Here is a 10,702-nt window from a genome sequence, read left to right as displayed (position 1 = left end):
GTATGTCTTGATTTGAGAATTAAAGGCTTCAAAAAGAGACGCACACACACAAAACAATGAACAATAAATAATAATAGACATGAAATAGACAAACTCATTGTGAAGCGTTTAATATTCGTTTAGATGTCGGGCAACGACGAATCGCCTGAATTTTAATTCTAACGAAATCAATAACTTTTTTTTTGCTCTCAACGACCTAATCAAAGGCTGTAATTGAAATAATAATTGTTGTATGTATGATTTGCGTCTTTTATCCCTTCAAATTCAATTGATTAATGAAAATCCGACGGATGAGTTTTTTTTGCGGTGATCTTTTTTTTGTCGGTGAATTAAAGACGCTTGTTGTCTGTGTGGCAGCAATATATAGCAGTGACTTGCGCGGGAAATAAAGACATCAAAAGCCACACATTGAGTGGTCCAGCTCGTTGTTGACCGCTCAATCTTGTCCAATGTTAATGAGTAATTTTCCGTTGTATTTATTATTTTATTTGGGTATCTTGTCGCATGAGATGCGCTCAAGATAAAACGAAATGTGGCCGTAATCGAAACAGGAAATCGTATGCATCTGGAACGAACATCGTCGACGAGTTAAAATTGATTTTGTTGATACTTAAGAAAAGGTAATTGCTATCAACGCGTCGAAACATATATTTTATGACACCCATTGCTCTTGTGCTTAACACATCTATCGAGTCAAATTGAGTTATTTTGTCACTAGAATTTTTATTGAGTGTGACTTTATATGGACGGTGACTTTTTATTCGGGTTTTGAAATCGTTGCGGCCCAATTGTTTTAGCGCTTGATCTAGAAGTTAATAGCTTGAAATATTGAAGCTAGATACAATTTGATGTTACTTTAAATAAACCATTAACAAACATTTGACACCCAACACGCCGCGCATACAATATGCCATTTGGTTTTCGTTGGCGCTGTAGCGTTTGATCGCTGATTACAACATTAATAATTGCATCAAAGCACATTAAAATCGATTTTAGATAGCCGCGTGTGTTGCCTTTTCATCACAAATATTTTCGGATGGAAAGTGTAACATTTCTGGAGGAAGCCCTCAATAATGTTACATTTTCGCCTCGAAAATTGATGAACTCCGCAATTTTCCCCCGTTTTTAAATGAAAGGAATGGATAAGCTTCAAAATTTCATTTTATTCAAAATTAATCACTTCATCGTCTCGACCGTTAACGATTGCTGTTGAACAGCAGCAGCTTCTGTTGAAAATTGGCTTCATTTCAAATAAGGTATTGAATTCACTAGAAAAAGAAGTGTGAACCATATGTGATCCTTTTCCATTTTTTAACTGCTGTTTTCACCAACCAAAGCCCAATGTTTTATGATCAATTTTGATAATTAATTAAAGTCAATCAGAAGTGTGAAGTTTTTTTTCTCTTCATTTCATTGTTGAAAGTATTTTTTCCTGTTCGTCTTGTAAAAGTATGTGCCGTGGCGGTAAAGTTAACGGTTTCGTCATATGTCAGCTGTGGTTGATTGTCGTACAAACTGAAAGCAATTAATAATAATCGATGATTTTTTGAAGTGCGATTTCCGATGCAGAGATAAAGCCACAAAGAAACAAAAGTGAATTAAAAGAGCTGAAAAGAGGAATGGAAAAAGTTCGAAACTTCAAAAAGAAAGAAATGAATGAAATGCATTGCAGTTTGGTGAATCGTATGAAAATGAAATCGTCCACATACAACACGAGGCATTTAAATCCTCCATTTCCTTTTGCTTTTTTTTTCTGCTGTGAAATTCACAGTGTGAATACTTGTGTTCGTTAAGACCATTTTCGTACGTGTGATTCATTGAATTCAATTGTTCAGTTTTGACCGGCCAAAATGCGTCAACGTTGTGTTTCATCTGTCGATTCCACGAGACCATGAGGCGAGCATATGCCTGACCAAAAATCATTCAATCGATTCAAAGCAAACACCACTAAATGGATACGCACGATTTTTCCATATGATTTTGTGCCCGTAGGATGTAGGTGTAGCATTTTATTACTGCGCACTACATTTTCAATTAAAAACCAAAAGCCAAATTACTACTTATCACCATCAGATAAACGAAAAAAATTCATTTGAACGTGTGTTTCTGTGTACGAAGCAAAATATGTTTTGACTGAAAAGAAAAATACCGAGAAAATCGTACGATTGTCACATTTCGATTTAAATTAAAGTGCACATTTCATTGAGTTGAAATGGAAAAAATACGCCACGACAGATGCATCGTCTGAATTGACATAAAACGTAACAAATACCGAATAAAAGAGCCCAAAGTGGTTGCGAACGGTTCATTTTAAGTCTTTGTCATCGTTCGAGCAATTGCATTCTAATTACAGGCTTTCACAGTAATTACGGCGACAAGAGAGTGAGTGAAAAAAAAATTTGATCGATAAAAACAACGGCCACAAACGGTGCCTAGATCACCGCATTATAGTCGGATTATTTACCGGCTGCCAACAGTTGGCTGATACAGGCGTGTTTTGATTTTTTTTTTTCGATGACATTTTCGCTTTTTTTTCTTTCTTTTGAATGAAAAACGAGTTGAGTGCTTTGTTCGATTTGTCATATGAGCATTTCAGGGTCAACAATTACCACACGCTGATGTAATGTTACTTTTACTATTATGTGATTGATCTACCAGTTGGTCGCCAGACGAAATATGAACTCGATGTTATTGTCGACGAAGAAAAGCGCTTCAAATCTCAAGGATAAATTGGCAAAATTGGTGTAAACAAGTCGGAACACTGTGATCTCACTTTTTTTTGCCGGGTTCCGTATCGAATGATGCGATAGTAATTAGTTAATGCTGGATCTCTGATATACTGGAAATAATGAGATCGCATCAATTTCCGATACTATGATTCATTAATCCGAGAACGTGAAATTCTCAACCAGATCGCCAGATCGCCAGATCGATTCACATGGAGGAGGTAAATTGTGATCATCATTAACGAAAATATATCTCGAAAAATGTTAATTTGTTTACAGAATGCCCATGATTAAGATGAATTACGGATTGAATTGATTCAAGACCTTCGCCAAAGATTACATCCGATTCCAAAGTCGACACAAAAAAATTCCTAACTTGCGAAAATGTGAATTTAATCGCTTTATTTCGGTAGAAACTGGTTCAATGTCCAAAAATGCATATGTTGACTTTTGAAGTCGACTGTTTTCCATTTTTCACCATGAAATTCATTCACTCGACTTTAAAAATAACGGCTTCAGGCCTTTGGGCTGCCCTCATTTACATTCAACAAAGTACGGCTCAATTTGCGAAATGCAATTCATATGTTTTCGCTAACGAACGGCTTATTTGGCTACAAATTATATTTCTACGCCGTAATTTGGGTGGCATCATGTCATCCCAAGTACTTGATTATTAAACACAATTGGCATCATTTTTTAATTTATATTTTGTCTCATTGGTTTTATAAGTCGCATTTTGTATGTTTTGTCAATTTTTTCATGTGTGACTATGATAAATTCTTTGAATGGTTTTTTTCCTTCCAGCAAATGGATGTTTTTTTTTCTTCTTCCAACATTCGAAATAATGAAATGCAAACGAAGCGCTTCAATCAAAAAGCCAATTAAATTTGCCATTGCAAACGCCGGCGTGACACAAGCCATGTGCTACATGCCAAACTAATGTAATTGATATTTGAATGTTGAAAGCATATTTGTAGATGAAGATGAACGGCAAAAGAAGACCATGGTCCCGATGCATCAAGTGTCGTCTGCGCACATATGAAAAGAAAAACTACCAATTTTGTATTCAGCACAAAATTTCGTTATGCATCCAATTATTTTTACATCGCAATTTCGTTACAAAGGATACATTATGACAAAGTGGCACAAGGATGCAAGAATCGGCGACACTTAAAATGTAATTACTCCGCCGAAAGTAAAAGCAAAATGAATTCAAATTCGTGAAGTTTGACGAATCCTTTTTATTGCAACCGAACAAAAAGAAACGAAAATCAAAATAAAGTGTATTTTTCCATCAAAATAAATGAAATTGGTCAATGAACGTCGTAGGGAGCAAGGAGACGATATTCATTTCCTGTGTTAGACTGTTATCAATTCGTTTTAAATCGGCAAATTACATGTTTTCCCCGAATTAATTCGATGCTGTAGCATTTCATTTGAGTAAATCGAGGTCCGTATTTTCTCATTTGACTTTGAAATTCTCAATGAATTTTCGAGCTAAATTTGTTATTTTACCAAGCGTAAACGATGCATTTTCGCATGGTCCTTACTCATCAGCTCCTTTGAATGAATGTTTAACTCGTTTGAGTCGATTTTGATTGCTGCACTATCGGTCGAGTCCGATTGGAATTATAATCGAGTTCATAAATTGTCATTTAAGTCATTTGATTATATACAATTTGGAATGGTTGTTTGGCTTTTTGCATGGGGCTGCAATCGCTTAGGCGCATAACTCTACCATAATGATCAAGATTATGTGAAAGAAAACAGCAACAGAAAGAAAAACAAAGCCCAAGATGATTGGCAAGAGAAAGATTGAATTAATTTGCTGGTAGAAAGTTGTATTTTGAATTGTGGTGTGCAATTTTCCCGCGTTGGATTCGATTGGATTGGCAAATGATTTAAATTGGCATTCATCACGACTTGATGGAAATCCGATCCAAAGCAGTTCGATTTTGGCTCTTGATTAAGAAGAGAAAAAAAAAACAAATGAGAAAGCGTGCACTTTACCATCCCGTTCCATATTGCCACTTTTGCGGCAAGGCCCATGATCATTCGGGTCAAATTGCAATGTTCCAAAACCGAAAAAAATATGGATAAGAATCAACGTGGAAAATGATTTTAATTTGAACAATTTTCGTGGCATGGCGTAACCTATTTGCAGTGTTTCGCATTCGAAAAAATTCAATCTTGTTCAGGGCAATTTGTGCGAGTTCTGCCACATGAAAAAAAAACAACAAATTGACGTCGAACGCGCGGTAATTTTCCGACTGCACAAGAGACGTGATTCTTTTTCTCTTGATTGCAATCACATAGCGATTGGAACCGAAAACACATCACCATCGTCCATTTAATTTCGATTTGTGGGCACACCTATTTATTATATTTATTAAAAGCGAACGCTGGCCGATTGGTCCGATGATCGATGATTATATACGTGATATGCACAAACAGCCAGCTCAACGGAGGAGAATGCACGCAGAAGAGCTGCAGAGAATATGAAATGACGTTTGATTGCAGTTAAAAATTGCCAATCAATCGCGCGCGATGGCGATGCGATATGCGAAAACATAGAATTGCGACCTTTTAATACAGCGCAGCTTGTAAGTTACAGCCTGTAAGTAGGAAAACATGTCTTTAATTATGATGCATTCGAATATATATTCGCAAACTGAAAAGCGAGAGACAGAGACAGAAAAACAACATATTTTCTAAAATGACATAAAAGCGTGAGACTATTATTTTGTTGTGATGTCGATGCTTGATATCGATACGATCACGTATTTGAACGTGAATTGATTGGGTTCGAATATGAAACATTCCACGACGATTATCCAAGTGAAGCCAATTACATCGAGCAGAGAACATGGTTTTCTTTTTCTTATTTTCGCTTTAAATTCATCGGCAATTAAAAACATTTAGTTACACAGAGAGAGATGAAAAAAAGAGAGCAAAAAAGACGTGGCGAGTGCATTGAACATGATATCTGAACGGATGATATTCAATACGAGAGGAGAGAGATGAAGTGAGCGTTTTCAATGGTTTCGTAACAAAAAGGATCGTTTATTCGCCACCTGTTGTTTTCATTCTCAATGCACCGAAAGAAAAAAACGAACGAATGAACTGACGAAATAACGTCACATACAATATAATCGCTAGCTCTGTGCAACACACATATGCGGCACATATTTTGACTTGGTGAATTGTTGATATTATCCGAATGAATTGATGACTAATGATGATGCATGCAACGCAAAAGAAATTCCATGCTCATTGTGTACTGTGCTGCCTGTCTGTGTCCATTCAATAGAAAGCCATACGAAGACTTTTCGTGTGCAATGTGCATTCTCTCAAACCGAAACTGCCCCCAAACACGACTGTGGTTCCTTCTTCTTGATCAAGAACAGCGCTCGATTCGATTTGACGATATTTCAAAAGATAATTAATAATGGTAACAACCGTTTTCATCACATTTAAAATCGTTTGGCTTGATGGCTTCGGCAGCAGCAGCAGCAGCAGCACCACCACCACCATTCCCAGCATAAAATGCACGGAATTGCATCGAAGCGAAAGGTAGAGAGAATCATCGACACCGATATGGCCTGAAGAAGTCGAAAACGCGTTCGAAAACAGTAAACGACCAAACGAAAACCAATTAAGACCTCCTATTGAGGCATTAATGATGTCATATTATCTCTTTGATTCATTTATCAGAATAAAAATTTATTATTTATGGCTGCTGGATATATGTGCTGTTGCTGCTGTTGCTACAGCGGTGTATACACACGGTCCGTTCGTTGTGTTGTTCCACTGCCGTATTCGAAAATACATTTTTCATAATCAACACCGAACTAGACAAAACAACACCCGAGTATTGTTCAACGGATTGTTTTCAGTAGTGCAAAGTCTTTCAATAACACATGAAAAAAAAAATATGAATACAGTATACCGATCGATGAACAGTCCAAACATACGGCATGTTTCTATTTGTTAATGCGCTCCTGTAAAACCACTGGTTGGATGAAAACAAAAAAAAACACCGAACCCGAAGAAGACCAAAAAAATATTCCATTTTTCCACGCCGCTTAGTTAGAATACGTTTTGTGTACGCACGTCGCTGCCACAATTGATTGACATCTGAAGGCTGAGAGAAACAGCGCGTTTGCTATGCTCAGTTCAATCTCTCTATTCATTTATTGTCGATCGATTCGAACAGTTTTTATTGAAACTAAATAGAATTATAATTCCATTCAATTTATTTTTGTTTCTCGTTCGTTTGTTCGTTTGCATTTGAAACGGTGCTCTTTGAACATTTGATAACAAAACTCGACTTCAATGGGCTGAAAATCGAACGATCATTAAGCAGAAAAATGATGGAATCGTCGTCGTCCCATCATCGTCTTCGTGCTTTTTTTTATCGAAATGAAAAGGAAGTGGCAAACAACGATTAAAAGCCTACTGGCTACCAATTCTTCTTCAATGCGACGCATTGAACAGTTTCAAGCCATTTTCATTTTATCATCAGTCGCTCATTCGCTCGTGGGATTCAGCGAGTCGTTTTGTTTTGTTTTGAATAAGAACGAAACACTCGTATTAAAAAATAAAATTGGCCCTTTTGAAATACGTGAATAAAATATGAACAAGCAAACCGCATGCCGTTGCAAATGGTTGCACCGCAGGTTTTAATTAAATTAAAATTTCACTTCAATGCGCACAAAATCCTACATGTTCCACATTTCAATGGGATTTTCTTTTCTATATTGTTCATTTGTTGAAGTCGGCTTTATAAATTCGTTTGGAAAAAATTGTGCTGGGGTTGAAAAAATGCTAAAATCAGCGACCACCCACACAATGAAAGAAAAACAAATCATCGTTGCCTTTATCATCATGACCAAAATGTAATTAATGCTTAATCGAGAAAAAGAAATGAACGAGACCCATTCTTCTGGACGAGGTGCTATTGACAAAGCAAATATTGTTTCGGTTGTCACCTTGCGGCCAGGTGCACGTTTCCCAATTTAAGGCAAATTATTTATGCGCGCGTCCAATATACCTCAGGCACAGCAGAGACGGTTGGGGGTTGAAAACCGAAATACCACTTCATGCAACATTAATTTTGATTACATTTTCCATCGACGCAACGAGCGACCAATTTATTTGGCGAACGACGATTCACCTACGTTATGAATATGTGTGTAATTGTAACCCATTTACCAATTGTTTGTCATCGAATGGTAAGTAATTGCTCATCGAATAAAAGCGGCCGATTGAAGAGTCCATTACGCATTGCGTCGGATGGCATTTTACACATACGTAATCGTGTCGTTATCATGATTTAAACACATCGTAAATGCGTGTCTCGACCGACCCAATTGATTCTGCTCAACTAATATATTATCAGATGTGTCACATCAAGTATGATTGATGACCACAACATTACTTAATGGATTTCGATATATTTCATTTTGACGAACACAACGAACGATAAACAACGCATTTTAACATACAGGATGTGTACTGATTACACTGCGTACTTCGTATTGGAGAGCCAAAATCAATTTCGAAATGAATGAGGAAAAGTTTGAACGATTGAAACCGAAATTGGTATTAGAACTTGTTTTCAAGGACTTGATAGGCATAATTACGGTGGTATTTGTTTTATCTTAATTAGGAAATGCTCAAGAAATTGTTTCCTAGGGCTTTGATTTCTTGTTTCAGGTGAAACAAAAACAGAAGATGAGTTCTGAGTTTAATTTTGCCTAAAAATCCCAAACAAAATCTCATTCCGTTTCTTCCAGTCATTTTTAGTCCAGAGGGAAAGAAAACTTACTTATCAAGCCTAGAATCAAGCAAATTGTTTGAAGAAAAGAAAAAAATTGTCCATATCCTTTTGTGACAGGTTGTGATCGTTCTTAGCATATTTTGTCTAATCCCCATGTCTTACTTCTCCACTCTTAATTGAATTAAATCACACAATTTAGGCTAAAGGAAGTCAACATTTGTATTGATAATGAGAAAAAATGATACAAAGTCAAAATAAAGCATCATTTCGATTCGTTTAGTAATCCTTTTATAAAATCAAATGCACTTTATTCCACAACAAAACCGAAAGGAGAAGAAAAAAATCGCCGCCTTTTCATTCCATCTCGTCGTCCCGTGGAATGTTTTTAATCTTTTCATTCAGCAATATTTCAGCGGTATATTTCATATATGCTTGATTTTGATATCAATTTATCACAAATGGCATCGAAAAAGACCAGCACAGACGAATCCTTTTGTTAGCTGTCACGATCGCATCAAAGTTGAACACAGACATTTATAATGAATTTGATTTGTTGTTTGTGTTTGTTCGTTCGTTGGTCCATCGATTCGTTTACGAAAGTCAAATAAAACAAGCGGTGATGAATGCATTCGTAGGCAGCGCAGTGATGCTCTTTGATCCAAAATGATGAATAACGTGGATATTTAACACTAAATTGGGAGAATGTGTTGAAACATACAGCCCAAAGCATGAAGATCTTTTAAAGAGACTACACGAAAAGGATTTTTTTTCGTTTGATATCGACCGAATCGATGATGGTGAGAGACTCTCACCCAGAGTTAAGAAGAAGAATACCTTACAAAACCATTTTTATAAAGAGAGAAGGTGAAGAATTTTACGTAGGAGATGATATAAAACATATGAACAGGAATAGACGCATACAAAGTTTGTATTACGAACATGAAAACAGAGATGGGTTGCGTACAAAGTAAAGATTGTTCAAAAATGGATTAATTGGTGTATTTCGAATCATTTGGAATCAATTTACTGAATGAAAATAATATTTGAATGTTATTAATATTACAGAGAGCGCAAAAATGCAACAAAAATGGAATACTCGACTATAGATTGCTGCAATGTTCATATGAAATGTGCGTAGAATTGGAAGAAACATACTTGAATGAAGTGTACGAACATTTTTTTTTCAGACAATTTAAGACTGTTGTTATTATTATTCACAATTTATGATGAATAAACAGTTTTCTGTGATTTTCATTTGTGTTTTCTTATTTCTTCATTGAGCGAAATTTGAATGCATGAATTTATTTTCATGGAGTTAATATGCTAAGTTGATAAGTTGTCGCGAAAAGGTCAGACACTCTATGTATGTTTCTCTTGATTTTTTATCAACAGGCCCGTAGCAACTAAGGGGCAGGAGGGGCTTTGCCCCCCTCGTGTTTTCACTGCCCCACTCGTTTTTCTTATACATTAAAGCAACACCATAAGGAAAAATTAAAGAAAAAAAGGAAAAAAAAAATTAAAGACAATGGAAAACAAAAGTATATAGTTTTGACTGCATTCACAGTTTATTTATTTTGTTTTTCAATCACTCAAAACTGCTCGCGATTTGAAAAAAAAACTTCGAATAACATTTGATCATTTAAAAAAAAAAATTATTGTACTTTACGATTTTCCAAAGCATTGAATCTTAAAAGAATTGTGTCCTTGTCCAAATAATCAGGCAGTACGTCTGTAGTAATATCAGGTAGTAAAGTTGAGAGGAAAAATGTCAAATGAAAAGAGATAGCTATATAGTTCACTATAGTTTACTATACAGTTTACTATATAGCTATCCCTTTTCCGCTCATTCATCATCGACATTTTTTCCGCTCAACTTTTCTGTATTACATTTTCGCTCTAAACCTCTCATATGAAACAATTATAATTATTGGATTAGTGTAAAAAATTAAATTATATTTAGGAAAAAAATATTGCCCCCCACGCAAAACAGTGTTGGTACGGCTCTGTTTATCAATCAGACGGAATAAATATTGTACCGTATACTACCAGAGCATAAATGCTTGCTTCATTAATCGATTATACTTTGCTATATCGAGGGTTGTATGTGCTCATAAACTAAGAAACCGCATTTTTTTGGTCGAAATATTCAAATAAAAAAGACGAATACAAAAGAGTGCCGTAGTTCAAAATGACA

This window comes from Sitodiplosis mosellana, unplaced genomic scaffold (genome assembly GCF_009176505.1).
Source record: "Sitodiplosis mosellana isolate CC-2019 unplaced genomic scaffold, AAFC_SMos_1.0 Smas_scaffold_38, whole genome shotgun sequence".
Classification (NCBI taxonomy): domain Eukaryota; kingdom Metazoa; phylum Arthropoda; class Insecta; order Diptera; family Cecidomyiidae; genus Sitodiplosis; species Sitodiplosis mosellana.
Note: the sequence above shows the minus strand (reverse complement) of the source record.